A 19216-nucleotide genomic window follows, 5' to 3' on the forward strand; every position below is an offset into this window, starting at 1 on the left:
ATGCTTGAAGAGGCACAGTATGGTGTGGGGGAAAGGGGTGCCTCTGTGGGCCCACACTGAGGCATCCCTTCCTCCTGAGGTACCAGCCACATAACAGATATAGTATGGAATAGAATTTATTTAGGGCATGGGAAGGGGAGTTGAGGGCATAGAGACAGAGAGAGAGAGAGAGAGAGAGAGAGAGAGAGAGAGAGAGAGAGAGAGAGAGAAGAGTAGAGACTGGCTACGAACACTTGGAGAGGGGAGGGGAGGGGAATGGGGAGAGAAGAGACAGGGAAGAGAGTAAGAGAGTGACAAGGGTGCAAACAGCCCCTTTTATACTGAGTCAGGCATACCTGGCTATTGCCAGGTAACTGCGGGGTAGAGCCTAGAAGAAATGCTAACACAGCTAATTATACAATGAGTCTTTAGTCTATCATGGAGATACAGAACGTGCCAAAATACAGAAAATTAGTGACAGTGAGGTGCCCAGATCCAACCTGCATATCTACAACGCAACCCTTATACCTACGGGTCAGAAAACTTCTCAGAAGAGGACACAGAAATATTATGAGGTAGAGAAATAGATGTTGCTAGATAGTGACTTCTAGACATAACAAAGAAGCTGCCTTTATGAAAAATTGATTGTAAAGTTACCTGATCAAGACCTGGGTAATCATAACACCAGTTGAAAGGTCAATAAATATGGCCTGGAAAATTTCACTAGGTCCCACGTGCCACCTAGGAATAATCTCTCTCTCTCTCTCTCTCTCTCTCTCTCTCTCTCTCTCTCTCTCTCTCTCTCTCTCCTGCTGATGACTCCAAAACTGTCACTCACTCCAAACTTGTTGCCCCTTATCCTGTCCTTTGTAATTGACTCCCCATTTTAAATAGTCTCTACGGAAGGCCAGCCTATGGGTGCTATTTATTTCTGGCAGAACTCTGGTTAGAATAGGTGGTGGGAGGAGGTATGCTCCCATGTAAGGTTGTGGTGCTTCCAAAAGAAATATTACTTATGTTTGGTGGATACAGTAAACCACTAATGTGGAAAGTCACCCCTTTTCAAAATATAAATGGGCAGGTTTGTTTTCTGTGCCTGAAGTTTGGTTGACTTTTAGTGCAGGGTTAGTGGAAGCTCAGAAGGAACAGTAATATGTCCTAGTGGACTGAGGCTCCTTTATCAGACAAGCACAGCCCTCCTAGGGACTGGAAAGAACTCAGCAATTGGGCAGAGTGGGAAAGAGGTCTCCCACTGTGCTTCTGTGCCTCTGTGCGCTGTTGGGATGCTACAGGACTCCCATCCTTCCTCCTACTCCCATACTGTCTCTGCCATCTCCCAGAGACTGAAACCCTCTCCATCAGGCCACCTCTGAGAGCTCCGCCTCCACCATGCTTCCTACTACTGGGTGTGCCCTGGTATTTCCAACCTCCTTGCAAGCTTCACAGGGACACCATGAAGCTGGGTGGAGAGAGACACTGCCCAGAGCCTAGGGTGTGACTATGAAGATTATGTTTTCACACCTTGCTGTGTAATGACTTCTCAGGTTTGCATTCTCCTGTAAATGGGTCACTTTTCCATCTGTAAGTTGAGGAAATTAGACCAAATGCCCTAAGAAATCAACTCTTAACATTCCGTGGTTTATTATGAGTCAAAAGCAAGTTAACCACTACAGTTTCATCAGAAATTTTCATCTCCTATGTTTGGTGTGAATTTTAAAATATGATGTCTTGGTACCTGATAGAGATGGATGAGTTTGTTCTGACCTCCATGTACCCTCCTGCTTTCTTGGACCTTTCCTTTTCGAAGGTATTTAGGAGATGCCTTTGAAAAGTTTCAATTATTCTTAAGTGTGTGTATGTATCCAAGTGCCCATAGAGGCCACAGACAGGAGAGCTCCCTGGAGCTGCCGTGATGGGCAGTTTTGAGTTGCCCGAGGTGGGTGTTGGGAAGCCAGCCCAGGTTCTCTGGAAGATCAAGCGGTGTGTGCCCTTTCTCCAGCCGCTAGAGATGATTTTTATTTCACCGGTATGATCAACATTTCCCCCGAGAATCCACGAGTCTTTTTGAGTTTGACGGAGGTGTGGCTTACAGTTTTCACCCTTGCTTGGTGTTATTATTACCATACCACAGACAGACTGGATGGGGAACATTTACATTTCATGTTTCCACAAAGCCTTGAACAACGACTGATACACAGTAGGTCTCCTGAAATGAATCAATATGTGCTTCGGATTACTGATAGAGCTGGGTCTAGAATCCTCAACACCTCTATCCCTCCAATGTCCAGTACTAACAGGGGCTGCTCGCTATCTCAACTTCTTTTGGGAGTTTTCTAGATGCACCTGTTGTTGGGTTTGGAGAAGCAAGATCAGTGAGCATTTTTTTCTATCAAGTGGTCCATTGAACCTGCTTCAGCTGTGAGACAAAGAAGGCAAAGAGAGGCTTCTAAGACAAGGCGACCCTCCCAATGACTGACTGAAACGACTGTCTCCGGACTTTCCAAGGTCGTCCTTAAGGAGACCGGCTTGTCTCTGCTGCTCACTTTGCAAGCCTGGAAGGACAGTTCTGCAGAGCAGGCCACCCCTGGTAAGGAAAAGAGCCAGGTCCCGGCTGCCCTCGCCGCCCTTGGCCTTGGTTGGGCGGGGCTCTCTGGGGCTCCAAGGCTGGCTGTCCCCGCGGGGCGGGCTACTGGCTGCGGCAGGAGGCGGGGCCCGGCGCTCCCCCTCCCCTACACTGCGGCGGTGGCAGCTCTGTGCGGGCCGTGGCGGAGCTGTGCTGGGGCGCGCACGGGGCGGGAACAGCCGGGGCGGGGCAGCCGCGGAGCCGGGCTGGGGCGCGCACGGGGCGGCGCTCGGGCTGCGCGGGCTCTCGGCGGTGGAGGCGGCGGCGGCGGCGGCAGCATCCTCTCTACCTCCGCTTCCCTTCAGGCCTCTTTCTCTCTCCCCTCCTTCTTTCCTTCGTTTCTTCCGTTGCTCGGTCTCCCCGGCTCCTCCCACGGAGGAGCTGTAGCTCGGCGAGTCAGCTGTGACCGCGGGTGCGTCCACTTTCCGCGCCCAGGTAAGACACCGTCCCGCCTAACTCAGCCTGGTCCTTCCTTCTGCGCCTCCGCCTGAGTGGAGCCGCAGCACGGAGAATAGGAACCGGACCAGCTGGTCTCTGCTGCTCCGGTCCCCTGTGCCACGGGAGGGAGTCCGCGCTGGTTGGTGCTGTCCAGGTCTGACCTCTCCAGATGTCACTCCAGGGCAAGAGACCCGGCTAGGTACTTAAGCTCTAGATTTGAAGATGAGCCAGCGACCTTGTTAGGTACCACTTTTAAACCACTGGAAACTTCGGTTCAGGTTAGGGTGTATGCTTTGAGAGTTAATATTGCCAGAGCTATAGAAAGGAGAGTAAGAAATGATACAAAGATCCTAGGGAAGGGAATTAAAGATAGACGATTTATTTTTATTTTATTAGTTTGTTATGCGTGCCTGTCTCTGTGTGCTCACAGCCCAAGAACTCTGCACAGAGAGGAAAGAGGTGAGGGGAGCTAAGCCAATTTCAAATTTCAAATTATTTCTCCACAGACAACAGGAAGGGGAGAATTGGTATACATTGGTAAATTTAGGAAAATGAAAAACTGTTCTTTGGTTGTAGAGGGCGGGGCTCGGAGGTACAAGCCTGACAGCGCTTGGGTTTCTATGCAGTCCTTTCTTCCCAAATGAGAGGGGTGGGTACCCAGCTGCATCTGCTCTTCTATTCACTTCTCCGATCCTAAAGCCTTTCTTTGGGAGTGGGGGACTGAACTAATGACTGCCTTCCCTATCCTCGCCTTTGTTCTAAGATGGAAATTTAAAGGCAGAGCGTGCCTAGGAGCCCTAGTGGGGAGGTGTGTGTTTGGGTGTGTGAGGAGGGGGAGGGGAGAGTGAGCGCTAGAGTCAGAAAGCACCATTCTTGAAAACTGGAAATTGGTGTTTTTCCTTCTGGCATCTGCAAAAAGGATGGGTTAGCAACAAGCTAGCTTGTGATAACTACTCTTTGCCCTCTGTTGTAAGCTCTGAGTGTAAGATAGGCAGCCAGGACACCTTTTGAAACTGGGCGTGAAGCTTTTGTCAAGATGCAGACATACACACGCACATAAGCCCTACAAACATACTACAAAATGGAGTGGACAGCTAAAAGGCACATCTTTTAAGATTTGTTTTCTGGGGTTTGAGGATCTGCTATAAATGAAATGCATGTGACAAAACAACAACGAATAATGTCAACAAACTCTCCTTGGGTGGTGCAGAGTTCCAGGTGTGATACACAAAAGAATAAATGAATATCAGTAAGGAACCAGCTTAAAGAGCAAAGACAGAATTTTGTTAAATGATCTGTGAGAGGAAATGACTGTAAACTGAAGTGGAGGCTCATAGCCACAGCGAGGCCCGTGGAGAACAAAGCCTTTTATGTGAGCCACATTATGCAAAAGGTCCCTATGTGTGAGCTGCAGGTACCAGCCCATGTAAAAAGCAGAACACTGTCACCCTGTCATTTTACTGTGGGTCGGTATGATATTTTTGGCAGTCAAAATAGATGGAACAAACAAAGCCCTTTAAAATGCTTTTGATTTCATGCCCACAAGGAAGATTACAGCCTAGGTGACAAGAGCATTCCTTCAACAGAACCTAGTGTCTTATTTTTAGTAGAAATCCTTGTGGATTTGCAAATCAGTTCGAGTCATCTCCCCCCACCCCGTGCACACAGGACCTCCCCATCGAGATGAGGTGAAAGTCCTGGTTTTCTTTCAATAGGAAAGCATTGTACTTGTGCCCATGTCTATGTATATATGTTGTAACATTAATTTCCTTGAGGTTTTTTTGTCTGATTCTCTCAGCTCAAGATCTGCGTTCATGATTTCGATATTAGCAGACCACTGATCTCTTATTTGATACATGCTGTTTATCTGTGGTTTGCTTGATCTTATTCTTTCATATTTCTCAGTTTGCTGGAACATTTATTTAATTTCCAAAGTTTTTAACCTCATACGTGGGAAATTGTTTGGCGTACAACAAGACATCCATGGCAGTTTAGCTTCCCTTTAAAAAAAAAAAAAACCTTAATATTTTAGTAATATTAATTTGTATTTTCTTTGTTTCTCTCCTGTCTTAACTCCTCCCCTCCCCTCTAACCAAGCAAGCCCTTTCTTGCTGGCTATTCTTGTCCTGCTTCCTGCCCCTACGTTTGTCTAGACTACCACAGGTGGAGCCAGAGTTTGCAGGCATTTTGAATTTAGGACGTGCTCACTCCACAGCAGCTTGCTTTCTTGCTTTCTCTCTCTCTGACTTGTTTACAGCACCGTCTCAGGGAGGAGGGAGAAAGAATGTGCTGAGAGAGCCTGACCCAGTGAAACTGGCACAGCCATGACCTCATGCCAGTAGGTGATGCAGTCTCATTGAGGGAGCCGGCATCCTCTCAATGGAAACCAAACTCCAGCAGCACACCCATTCCACTCATCCCAGGCCAGAAGCCCTGCTCTTCCCACAGTGGCCTCTGCCAACACTGCTCTCCTAAGGTTAAAGGCATAGTTTTCTCTTTTATGTATTTCTTTTCAGGGGTCTTGGATTTGGCCAGAAAAACACAGCCAGAAATGAGACTTGGCACAGAATGTTCTAGGCCTGAAGGAACAATTTCAACCCCGTCCCCCTGCATCCCCTGCTTTAATCCACTTTACACATTTTCAAAATGTCAGACTGAAGAAAGAAAAACAATTGTTTGGTAGATTTTTAACATTTCCTTAAGACACACATATATTTGTTGAATGTTACTGGCTGTTAGATGACAGAAAAGATTACACTGTTGCACTTTGGCATTTAAAATCAAGTAGGTATTACATTTGCTTAGTTGTAGAAATGACATCCGATATACTCCTCTGTGATTCATTATTGTCCCTGTGAGACAGAGCACAGAAAACTGACTTCTATGTTGGGGGGAGGAGCTTAGGGTGACTCTTACTGTTAAATACTTTTCATTGCTCAACTGATTAAAATAACCAGAGATAAAGAAAACACTCTCCTATCAGTATTAACCCTTAATGCTAGGTCTTAGGTAAATCACTAATTAAAAGGAGGCATTTTGGAACATTTATTGACTCTTGTGTCAGATCCCCATGAGTTACAGATGTTAGTAAGCTCTGCGACTCTTACGTCATTTTGTGAGCTGTATTGGTTCTTACCAACTTCTGATATTCTCAGAGAATGATGAGTGCCAGGGAGCTCTTGCAAGCACCAAAAGCAAATATGGGACTGCTAAGGAAGATGGGATCTATAAAGAGCTGAAACCAAGGGAGAGGGTCTGTGGGAAAGTCCGGGTGGGTGGTAGCTTAGAAGGGAGGAGGGATACAAGGAAATTCTCAGGCACCAAATGCTTGTCCCTGTGAGGATGCAGATGAGATCTTGTGGATGTGGGTGGAGTGGAAAAAAATCTGTTTTGCTTTTCTACCTCAATGCAGTGTTGTGTCCCCTCTCCTCCCACATCATTACATTGAGCTCAAGGCTGTGGGTACTTTACGGGATTCTCATTGAAAGCAGGTCTGTACTGAATCAAAAGTTTAAAACAATGTGAGCACAATCAGTTTACTTTCTGGGAAACATTTTGAATCTAACCTTTGAACTTTGAACTTTGGTCATTCCTCTCGAAGAGATGAACTTTTCCTATTTGTGGTAACATGTTCAGCAGTGATATATTTTATTTACAGGTTTTATGGGAATTGTTTGACAGAACAGAAGAAAGAACAGAATCTCTTTCACTCTGTTGTTAAGTTTATATTGTACACAGGGGAGATTTTAAAAATATTTTTGCTGTTGTTACAACATGTAACAGAAGGGACAAATTCAATCTATCATCTATCTGTCTGTCTGTCTATCTATCTGTCTATCTATCTATCTATCTATCTATCTATCTATCTATCTACCTATCTATCTCCTTCTCTATCTATCTACCTACCTACTATCATCTATTCTATCTATTGTCTGTCTGATTTTTGAGATGCTAATAACATTTTTAGGGCAACCTAACCTTTAGTTTATTTATTTACGTTGAGACAATGTATCTCCATGTATCCTGATGTAGCACAAATGACCTAGAATTCCCAGTGGGAGCTCACTTACTTTGAGGTCTACTCTCCTTCCTCGGGGTCTTGCAATGCTGGGTGACAGGAGTATTCTGTCATACATAGCTAAACTCATTTGTTATTTTCCACATTTCCTTTTATTGAAAATATATCCTGATTGTAGTTTGCCCTCCCTTTCCTCCTTCCTATCTTCCCTCCATTCTGGGTCCACTCCTCTTTTTTCACTCATTGGAAAAGAACAGACTTCTAAGAGATAAACAAATAAGCATAAAAAATTAAAATATAATAAGATGTAGCAAAACTACCATATCAGAGTTGGACATGGCAACCCAACAGAGAGAGAAGAGTCCCAAGAGCAGGCTCAAGAGTCAGAGACCACTTGTCCTCACAGTCAAGAGTCCCATAAAGATACTAAGCTAATAGCTGTACTGTATATGCAGGGGACCTGGTAGAGAACCGTATAGGCCCTGCGAGAGCTGTTTTGTTCTCTGTGTGTCATAGGAGCCTTGTTTAGTTAATTCAGGGGGCCTTGTAGTCCTTGTGTCTGCCATCCCCTTTGGCTCTTACAATCTTTCTTCATCTTCTTCCTTAGGCTTCCCTGAGCTCATAGCGAAGCGATTTGATGGAGACCTCACATTTAGTTCCTCTCTCTCCCTCTCCCTCTCCCCCCTCCCTCAGTGTAATATCTGGCTGTGGGTCTTTCCATCTATTCTCATTGCTGTAGAAGGAAGCCCCTTTGATGATGACTGGATAAGACACTGATCTGTGAGTATAGCAGAATGTCACTAGAAGTCATATATGTATATATACATATACATATATATCAGTATTTGGTTTTACCCTAGGTCTCTAGGCTATCTAGTACTTGGTTTTTGGTTACACAAACAGTGTTAGGTGTGAGTTTCCTCTTGTGGCATGGGTCTTAAGTCAAATTAGATATTAGATAGCTTGGGTATCATTCACTTAACAGCTAATATTCATTTATAAGTGAACCCATACTGTATTTATATTTCCAGGTCTGAGTTACCTCACTCAGGATGACTCCTTTTTTAGTCCATTCATTTGCCTTCAAATTTCATGAAGTCATTTTCTTACCATCTGAGTGATATTCCATTATATAAATAAATATAGCACATTTTCTTTATCTATTCTTCTGCTGAGAGATATCTAGGTTGTTCCCAGTGTTTGGCTACTAAGAATAAAGCCACAATGAACACTGTTGAGCAAGTGACCTTAAGGTAGGATAGACAGTCCTTTGGGTATATGCCTAAGAGGGCTATAGTTGGATTTTCAGGTAGGTCCATTTTCACCATTCTGAGGAACCACTATATTGGTTTCATAGTGGTTGGACAAATGTGCGCTCTCATCAGCAGTGGAGGAGCATCCCCATTTCACATCCCTGCCAACATGACGTTTTACTTGTGTTATTGATCTTAGCCATTCTGACAGGTGTAAGATGGAATCTCAAAGTCAGTTTGATTTCCATTTTGTTGGTGTCTAAGGATGCTGGACATTTCTTTAAGTGTTTCTTAGCCATTTGAAAGCTCATTCACATATGAGTTTAGAGATGTGGAGTTGGACTTTTTCTAACCTCCTTTTCCTCTTCTGTTTTCCTGCTTTCCTACCTCCCACTCTTCCTCTCTCATTTCTTTCAATTTTTAAATTAGATTTATTTATTTATTCACTTTGGATCCCAATATCAGCCCCCCTTACTCCCAGTATCCCCTCATACAAACCCTCCCCCATACCACCTTCCTTGTTTGTGAAGGGGGCCCCTTCCTCTGGGTGGTTAGCCACCCCCTCCCCATCAAGTCAGAGCAGGACTAGGTGCATCCTTTCCCACTGAGGCCAGGCAAGACCATCCCCTTGGTGGAACAGGATCCATAGACAAGCAACAGACTCAGGGACAGCCTCTGCTCTAGTTGATGGGGGACCTTCATGAAGACCAAGCTGCACATCTGCTCCATATGTGCAGTGGGTCTAGGTTCAGCTCATGCTGGCTCTTTGTTTAGTGGTTAGGGCTCAGGGAACACCCAAGGGTCCAGGTTAGTTTATTTTTTCAGTCTTCCTGTGGAGTCCCTGTCCTCTTCAGGTCTCTCAATTATTTTCCCAACTCATCTATATGAGTCCCTGAGCTCTATCTGCTGTTTGTCTCTGGGGCTTTGCATCTCTTTCTATTGGCTGCTGGGTGGAGCATCTCAGAGGACAGTTATGCTAGATTCCTGTCTGCAAGCATAATGGAGCATCATTAATAGTGTCAGGGATTGGTTCTGGCCCATGGGATAGGTCTCAATTTTAGGCAGTAGTTGATTGGCCATGCACTCCATCTCTGCCCTATCTTTGCCCCTGCACTTGTAGGCAAGACACATTTTGGATGGAAGATTTTGTGGGTGGATTATTGTCCTTATCCAAACACTGGGAGTCCTGCCTGGCTAGAGGAGGTGGTAACTTCTGGATCCATATCTGCCACTGCTAGGAGTCTCAGCTAGAATTACCTGCATATACCCCCTGGGGCCTCCACTCATCTCAGGTCTCTTGCAGCCCTAGAAATTGCCCTCCCATGCTGATTTTCCTTAAATCTAATCATCCTTGCCACTCTACTCCTGTCCCCATCTCCTCTCCCACCCACCCAGTTCCCTCTTTCCATCAACTTCCAATATCTATTTTGTTTCCCCTTCTGGCTTCTTTGGGTCTGTTGATTGTAGCATGGTTGACCTGTGCTTTATGGCTAATACCCACTTTTAAGTGAACAGACAACAAAAACATCACTGATCACTGGAAAGTGAAAATACAGGGGCTGTTTTGAATAAACATTATCTACGGTTATGTTTCTATTTCTCTTTTAACATGCAGCTTTAATCAGATTTCTCCCCCTTAAGACTCCATCCCTGTTTTGGTCCTATCTTTGAACATCCTTTTTGTATATCCTAGGCCTAGTCTTTTACTTGTCTCTAATGCTTCCTCATGAAGCATCCTACCTCAGTAAGACATTCCAAATCAGAAAGACAAGTTGCTGCTTTGTGTGTCCCCATTGATTTTTACTCATACTAGTGCAATGTATGCAGAGTCACAGGATAACCCTAGGGACCATTCTCAACTGCTCTCTATCTGTTTTGGGAAAGGGAGCTCTGGGGATCTACTTCTCTCAACTCCTCACCCCAAGTGACTGTGCACTTGGGTTCTTTTGGGTCCTAGAGATCCACTTGAGTTCTCATATTTAGACAGCAAACACATTACAAACTGAACATCCTCATAGCTCTTAGGCATGTTATTTAATTGATAGTTACTCGTGGCAATTATTTTCTCTCCACCTTTGTTTCTTCTCTCTCTTTCTCTCTTTTTCTCTCTTTCTTTTTCTAATGATACAGAGTTTCTGTGTGTAGCTCTGGATGTCCTAGAACTCACTCAGTAGACCAGGCTGGCCTCAAACTGACAGAGATCCACTTACCTGTGCCTCAGGAGTGCTGAGATTAAAGGCATGTGCCATCACCACCAGACCTCAGCACATTTCTTTAAATTATCTAAAAAATATTTTCAGGCCTCAGAGGTATATTTAGATGAATCATTTCTTCAAAGTGAAAAGTTTGGATGGCCAAATAATTTTTAAAAATTATTTGATTCACCTGACACAAAATATAATGGTTCAGTTTTCCTTGTTGCTGCCTTTGGTTTTGAAGTTAACTGAACAGTGGCTACTGGCTGTCTATTCTTGTCATTAGATGGGTTAGATGAATCCCACTAATATATACCAAATACACTGGATCAATCAATACATGTTAAACTAAGTTTAATATTAAGTAAATTATTTCTAATTTAATTTATCTATATAACATTATTTGTAGCTAGTCTCGAATGCACCTGAAAATTACCATGAAGCACAATGCTTGAATATCCACAACTACATTTCATCCCATAACTATAAAGATCTTTTAAGTTTACAGAAGGCTTGTGAGGAAACAAACATACATATGGGTTTGTAGAGACAGAATATATTGTGTCTGCATGAAGCCTTCGCACTTCATTCTCATTACTGAAGATGGTTAGGACACTGAATTGCCACAATAACCGCAACCATTTATTTTCTCACTGTAAATGGGTCCATCGCAAATACACTGTAAATGCTGGAACAGTGGTATGCTTTAATGAGCTGGTAGGAGAAAGGCTCTTAACATTGGATTGGAAATAATGCTACAGCATCATTTTGAGAAGCACAAAGGCAATTCAGTAATGTCCAGCTTTGAACTTTTAATACTAGTTTTGTGTATCTTAACAGTTTTGAAGTTTTCCTGCTAACTTTGTCTACCTTACCTCTAAAAAGAGTAACTTAGTTGTTTTCTTTGTATTCTCTTGAGCAGGATGAAAATATTAATACTTTGAAGCCTACTTTTGGTGTGGATAAACAACATTCCATCTTGCAAGTTCATTTGTGAAATAGGGAGAAAGTGGCTTTAGGGTTCAATTAGGAATTCCTAGTGTTTTGAAATTCCATGAGGCATAGCAAGGAACAGCTCTGATCCCTTTATCTCCTACACAGACTTCTCAGTGTTGGAACACAGATATCAGTCTTCATCATATGGTTCTTTCATTATAGGACCTGTAACAACTTATTAGCCCATTAACACTACCTATTTTGTGTTTCACAGAGGACTATAATGGCAGCAGTGGTATGAGAACATGTGATTATCTTCAAAGACAGACACACACATGCACATATACACATACACACACACGTCCACATATGTACACGCATGCATGTTTGCATGCATAGATTTTTACATTTGAGATTGACTGTTAGTCAGTTGAATTTTCATTTAATTTAAAAGTGTACTACAAAGTTCCACATGAGAAATTTAGTATTCAGTGCAATTTACATGAAAAGTAGGAAGCATTTTTTTTAAAAGGAAAGCAAAGCATAGCATGTGAATTTAAAAGTATATTGATTCCCAACATCTATAGCCCTCTGTCTGTAATTTAACCAGTGGTCAATTAAATATATATATATTATATAAATAATATATATATATTAAAAAAATATATATTTTATGTATATGAGTACACTGTAGCTGTCTCCAGACACACCAGAAGAGGGCATCAGATCTGATTACAGATGGCTGTGAGCCACCATGTGGTTGCTGGGAATTGAACTCAGGACCTCTGGAAGAGCTGTCAGTGCTCTTAATCACTGAGCCATCTCTCCAGCACCCAATTAAACATATTTTTAAGCTGGGCAGTGGTGGCACACGCCTTTAATCCCAGCACTTGGGAGGCAGAGGCATGCGGATCTCTGAGTTTGAGGCCAGCCTGGTCTACAGAGTGAGTTCCAGGACAGCTAGGGCTATACAGAGAATTCCTGTTTCTAAAAAACCAAAAAACCAAAAACAAAACCACTAAAACCAAAACAAAAACCAAAAAAAAAAAAAAACCCATGTTTTTAAAAAATTTCTGAATATAACACAGGTTTCCCCTATCATTCCCTGGAAAATACAATGTATAAAGTATGTACATAGCATTTGCATGGTCTTCAGGGTTAGAAATAATCTAGAAATGATTTAAAGGATGGCGGGATGTGCCATATGTGTTTGATGAATTCTACAACAGCAGGATCTGGACTACATTGTTCTAAGTAGAAAGCTGTAAGATGGAGTTGTCTCCATTTCTGGCAGGGACTAGTTCCAGGGTTGAAGCTAAAGTTTGTGTTTCAAGGCAAAGGGTTTTCTTTGTGGATGGAGATTGTCTCAATTGAAACAACTTGCTACTTGAACTTAACTATGGAAAGGTTTCGATGGCATCCTTTCCCCTGGACAGTGCATTTGACATTCCTTTAAATAGCAGGAGTGAGGATGGAAGACTTCAGGAATTTTGCTGCATGGAAAACATAAATACTAAAGCTACTAGAAGACCATTCAATCTCTAGCAGAACAGCGATGCCACTCTGACTTCGCCATGACCGTTTAAATGAGCTGGAGAGATTGCAACTCAGGCTGAGGTTGACTTCATGCATAATGTGTATGCAGAGTGTCCCAGTATAGGATGGAGTGGTCCTGGGTGAAACATTTTAACTCACGCTAAAATTGGCTTCATGCAGAAAGTGTATGCAGAGTGTCCCAGTATAGGATGGAGTGGTCCTTTGTGAAACTTGGAAGTTGGTTGTTGCTCACCTTGTTTACTTTTCCTTTTGAGTGGGAATATATTAAATGAGTATGGTTGGTACCCAAATCAGAAGCTTTAAAACCTTTGTACAGTCCTCTATATTCTAATTTCAGAGACTCATGTGGATTGTACAGGGAATATCATGGGGATTTATAAGAGCCTAAAGTTCTTTTTTTTTTTTTTAAGCTGGTCATTAAAAAATGAGTTACCTGCTGGGCAGTAGTGGTGAATGCCTTTAATCCCAGCACTTGGGAGGCAGAGGCATTCAAATTTCTGGGTTCAAGGCCAGCCTGGTCTACAGAGTGAGTTCCAGGAGAGCCAAGGCTACACAGAGAAACCCTGTCTCGAAAAGCCCAAAAAAAAAAAAAAAAAAAAAAAAAAAAAAAAAAAAAAAAAAAAAAAAAGTTACCTGATTTGAAATAAACTCTTTGCTATTAACTTCCTATATATTTGCATTTTAAATAACACTACTATACTTTGTAATGTCGAGAACTCCTTGGCTTTAAAGGATGGTGTGCTTGTGTGCCTGGAAATATCATGTCCTAAATATTTGAAACTGTTCAAATTAGGCTAGGGATGTAGTTCAGTTGGTAAAGTGCTTGCCTAGTGTGCATGAAGCCCTGAGTTGGAGTTCCAACATGGCATCCACAGTGCGTGGTAGTGCAGATCTGGTATCCTAGCACTCCAAAGTTGAAAACAGGAGGATCAGAGTACCAAGTAAACTTTTACAACAGAGCGAGTTAAGGCCAGTCTGGGTTAGATGAGACCCTGCCGTCAAGATTTTTACTAACTACATATGAATTTAAAGGTATCCGACTGAGAAAGATGTCTCTGTAAGCCAGCTGAGGCAGGCAGCCAACGGGTGACTTTCCTAAGGTGGTTAATTTGGAACTAGGTATGAGACTCTGTAAATTGTGCCCAGACTCACTATGTTCAAGGGCTGCTGTGGAAGATGTATGCCACTCTGGCTTTGTGTCCCTAGGCCTGCTTATGTTTCTGTTTTTTCTAGCTAAGGGTGGAGGAAGGTGGCAGTTGTACCTGCCCAGTCTTGTGACTCAGTTGACTTTCAAATGGATATAAAAGTGGGAGGGACTCGGAATTTTAGGGCCATTCCAACACGTTGTGTGCCAGCTTCTCCTGTGAAAGCCCAGAGACTAAGTCTGATCCAGGAAACAGTTAGAGGCTCCTCCTGCTCCAGAGCCATTCCTGTGGGTTGACTCTCAGAGGAAAGAAGCTTAAGCTCTGGGGAGGAATGCCCAGACACAGGGGACATGGATAGCCAAGGAGTTTAAATCGTCTAGAACTATCTCCACTGTGGCCTTCAGGGTCACTTTGGTTGTGTTTAAACTTGGTCCTGTGTACAAAGAGACTCCAACCAAAAGAGCCAGGTTGAACTTTTTTTTTCTGATATGCACCATCATAAAGTTTTGGGTTTTTTTTGTTTTTTTGTTTTTTTTTTTTTTTCTCAAAAATAGTCTCTGTGCTTCCCCGGCCTTGACATTTTTAGTTAAAGGAAGTGAAGGAGAAAGCCTGTAGGCCGCTGTCTGTGTCTAATTCCCACTTACCATCCCACTCCTGTGTGCCTTCCTGTTTCCCTGCCTACAGTGCCCCATCCTTCTTGTGTTGGTGCTTCTTCTAAGGAAATGGCAAATTAAATGGGAATTAGGTGTTGCCATGGTTACTGTGTTCGGTCGCACTACACCTGCACCCACTCTGCTTAGGCATTGTGGAGTCTTCAGTTGACAAATATTTGAAAGGCATGAAGTGCATCTTGGAGGAAAGAAATTAAGCAGAAAGCATGCTTAAATATTTAAAGAGAAACATGTTCTCGGCTGCTGAAGACCGAAACGCTAGCCGTCTCTGGGGAGTGAAGGGATTCCAATGTCTATTACAGAGGGCCAGGCAGGGTGTCCTGATCGTTTCGAGGAACATATTTGGCCATCAGAGTAGGAGTGCCTGTTTTATCACTGAGAAGACAGGATTTTACTTATATATGCATGGCAGATTCTGAGCACGGTTTTCTCAGAAGTGTCTTCACTGGAAGCCATTTACAGGGGAACCATCTTAACTCCACACCAGCAGGCAAAGACGAGAGAGGCAGTTCTTGCAGGGAAAATTTATTCTCTGCCCTTCCTCTCAGATTCAACTTGAGAGTCTGAAGTTAAAATTTCTCTTCAAACAGTTAAGATTGAGTACGTTTTAGTAAATGAGATGCCTATATGAAGAGGAGGACTCACTTACTGTTTCTTTGCCCCTTGACTGTAAAGCTGGTGGGGCCTCAGTGTTTCTTATAGCACATCCAATTATTCATCAGTGTATTCATTTAATAAGTGAGGGATTCAGATCCTAAAGGTAGAACAGGTCCTTTTCTGAGTGTGAAGAATTTCAGGAGAAGCCATTCAAATTCCTGCCCTCAAAGACACAGTGTTTTATCAGGACACAAAGTTAGTAAATAAGACAAAAATGAATGCCCAACTCAGAGACAAATAGACATTTATACATATATATGTATATATATATGTACATATATATATATATACATATATATGTATATATATGTATAGGTGTATGTGTGTGTGTGTGTGTGTGTGTGTATCACAAGAGCTTGGTTTCAGTGGGATGCACTGCCTTTGATGGCAAGAGTAATAAACACCAAGCTACAGAAGTGAGTGAACATTCAAGCTGAGGGAGTGACATCAATCCAGGCAGAAGCCTGGCATAGGTGAAAACCCTAAAGAAGAAAAATGATAGGAGCCCGATGAGCCTGGTATCAATGAAACAGGAAAGAAGAGCAGAAGACACAGGCCGAACCTGAGTACCCTGGACCACAGTTTGACTTGTATTCAACTTGCAGTGATCACACTTTTGAGGTTGTAAAAGAAGATTATTTTTTTAAATCTTTCCCAGCGTTCAGAGATGTAATTATATCTTCTAAATCCCTGTAGCAAGATCTGTATCTTATTCACTAATATGTTAGATCACAAGAGAGGAATAATTTCAAAACTCGGAAACCAATGGTGGAGATTGGAATAGTAACTTATCTAACATAATATTTTAAATGGATACAATGTAAATTGCATCCTTTTTCTGTTAGAGACTCAATTATATGCAGACTTAACTTAAACTACTTAGAGCCTCTTTTTGTACCCACACTAAGTTCTTCAAAGGCCTTTAAATGGAGCAGTTCAAATTCATATTTGAGAGATATAAACAAAAAACAATTCCATTCTCAACATAAAGTCCATTGTTGAGTGCCTTCCATAGCACCTTTGCTTGTAAACAGTCTTGTGTCAAGGAACTAACTACAGGGCATGGATGTCTGCAACTTACTGGAAAATAGACTTTGCTTAGAGGTGGTGGTAAAATGTCCTGACATTTTAGATTGAGATGAACTAGTGTCATCCATGATGGCCTTGGATCATCTGTGCAATTAATAATTAGTATATTTTCTACACACGCGCACACACACATTCCTTACACTAAAGCATTTGGTACATTTTTTGGTTATTTGCACTCTTGATACAATGCTCTTGATATAACACTAAACAAATGCACTAGATACTTATACTTTTAGCATCACTTGAAGCTGTTTTATTTCTCTCAGTGTATCCTCATTAGAAGATAAACTATTTAATCAATTTTCCTTTGTATAATTATATCTATCAAACATTTTCAAAACACAGATAAAACGTTGAGGGATGGCCATAGGCATGGTCAGATCCGATTTTAAACAAACATGATATCACCCAGGAACATGAGACTGTGCCCACCATGTTGCAGCAAAATGTACAAAGTAAGTCAGATATGAGAAGGAGAGGTTTAAAAGTGTGATTAGTCATAATGAAAAGATGATGTCACTGTATTTTATCAAAGCAAATTCAATTTCAGTTAAATCAGTTATTTTTTTACTTTTGACAGTGAAATATAAAACTACTCTTCATCTTTTTTTTTTTTATCTTCTATCCTGGACTTCCATTATTTTAAAGCTTGCTTTATGAAATAAATGACTTCAGTGTGGAGCCATTATTTATGTTCATCAATGTCTCGTAGCTGCAGTTATTCAAATGCTGGCATAGTAATAACAATGGGACAAATAATTAAGCTGCATATAAAGTTTTGAGTAGCATTCTTAGAATCTCTCTCATCCATGTGCTGTTCAATTAAGCTATCTATTGAGCAATCACTAAACATCAATAAAGAGTGAAACATTATGGAAAAAAGACTGGCAAAAGGAACTTTGGACGACGCAAGAAAATAATGAACTTCCATTGTACAAATTGTACTTGTGTCAGAGAATATTAAATACACAAAGCATTCTCCTGTTGATGCTGATAATATAGAAAGCAAAATGAATATTCTGAATGATGATATGAACTAAGAAGTGTGCAAATTCAGACATGAAATTCATCACCATGTGCAGGGGTAAAAGGCTTCCGAAGAGAAGCAGTGTGTGGCCTGGGACGCAAAGAGGCTAGACTTAGAAAAGAAACCAGGTGTTGTAATATTGTAAGCAAAGGTGCTCAGGCACCAGTGAGCAAAGCACACTAGTGGGAATGTTGTTTGGTGGCAGGGAGCCAAGGGTGTGAGGTCTGTAGGTCCTTACGGAGTGACTCTAGAAGCTTTGATTTTTATGACAAAGTCATCAGAGTTGGTGACCCAGAGAATGAGATGAAGGATGTGGTGTCATGATATATTGGAATCAGCAAGAGAAACAGTGGCAGGTCTAGAATTTCTACAGCAGTGATTCTCAACCTCCCTAATGCTGCATCCCTTTAATACAGCTCCTCATAGTATGGAGACCTCCCAACCATAACATTATTTTCATTGTTACTTCATGACTGCAGTTTTGCTACTGTTATGAATTATAATATAAATATTTTTGAAGACAGAGGTTTGCCAAAGGGTTTGTGACTCACAGTTTAAAAATCACTGTTCTATTATTATGTGATTTAGAGAAATAAACTCACTGAGAGTGGGGGATTAAGGGCTTTTAGACAGGTTAGACATTTTCACAAGTAATTTTAAAAAGATCAGTATGAAAGACTGCAGGGATGAGATGCTGGCAGAGATGGGATGGAGAAAGATATGTCTGGGGAAGTCAATGATGTAAGAGTCATATGAACATAAAGCCACTGAATAATATAGGCCCTTATTGAAGTTATATCATATGCATGAACAATACATACACTCTAAAAATCAGAAGCTATAGAGAGAAATCAAAGATAAAAGGACTATTATTCATTTTATTCTGATTTATAAGTTTTTACCTTATACTTTTAAAGAGTAAATTTCTTTTTAATTGTCTCATTGAAATTAATAGTGCGGTCATTTGATACTTCTAGATATGAGTCAACTGTGAGACAAAGGAGTGTTTGCCATGGCCATTACCTGGAAGATCATGTTGTCAATTATTTGTAACTTGATGATTCTTAGACATAAGTAATGAAGGGATCAAGGAATGTGCCAAGGTAGAGGATAAAATTCATCTTGAAAGGTTAGGGACAATAGGAAAAAATAATGTCATGAAAGAAAAAGGTAAATTATAGCTTACCTGCTATTCTAGCTTCTTAGCATCTATATATGAGGTTGGTTGATTTTCTCCATTCTTTTTTTTTATTAGATATTTTCTTTATTTACATGTAAATTTCCCCTCTCCCAGTTTCCCCTCCAAAAAACAAAGAAACAAACAAAAACAACAAAAACAAACTCCTGTTGCCTCCTCCCTCACCATGCCTGCCACCCCGCCCTCTCCCACTTATTGGCCCTGGCATTCCCCTACACTGGGGCACAGAACCTTCAGAGGACTGAGGTCTTCTCCTCCTATTGATGATCGAATTTGCAATCCTCTACTATACACATGCTGCCAGAACAATCAGACCCATCCATGTGCAGTCCTTAGTTGGTGGTTGAGACTCTGGGAGCTCAGAGGGTACTAGTTAGTTCATATTGTTGTTCGTCCTAAGGGGCTGCAAACCCCTCAACTCCATTGGTCC

General features: G+C 41.9%; 1 protein-coding gene across 10 annotated transcripts in view; it reads left to right on the forward strand.

Annotated features, from left to right (window-relative positions):
* Window positions 1-2544: 2544 nt before the first annotated feature.
* Map2 (microtubule associated protein 2) overlaps window positions 2545-19216 on the forward strand; it is a 264189-nt gene continuing 247517 nt past the window's right edge. For 4 of the 10 annotated variants that reach the window (XM_031367770.1, XM_031367779.1, XM_031367781.1 and 1 more), the window contains exon 1: window positions 2727-3037. The gene's annotated coding sequence lies outside the window, so the exon portion shown is untranslated. Of the gene's footprint in view, window positions 2567-2725; window positions 3038-19216 lie in introns of those variants that run through there. The other 6 variants (XM_031367776.1, XM_031367775.1, XM_031367777.1 and 3 more) reach the window with 4 other exon arrangements.

The sequence above is a fragment of the Mastomys coucha genome, unplaced genomic scaffold (genome assembly GCF_008632895.1).
Source record: "Mastomys coucha isolate ucsf_1 unplaced genomic scaffold, UCSF_Mcou_1 pScaffold14, whole genome shotgun sequence".
NCBI classification, from domain to species: Eukaryota; Metazoa; Chordata; class Mammalia; order Rodentia; family Muridae; genus Mastomys; species Mastomys coucha.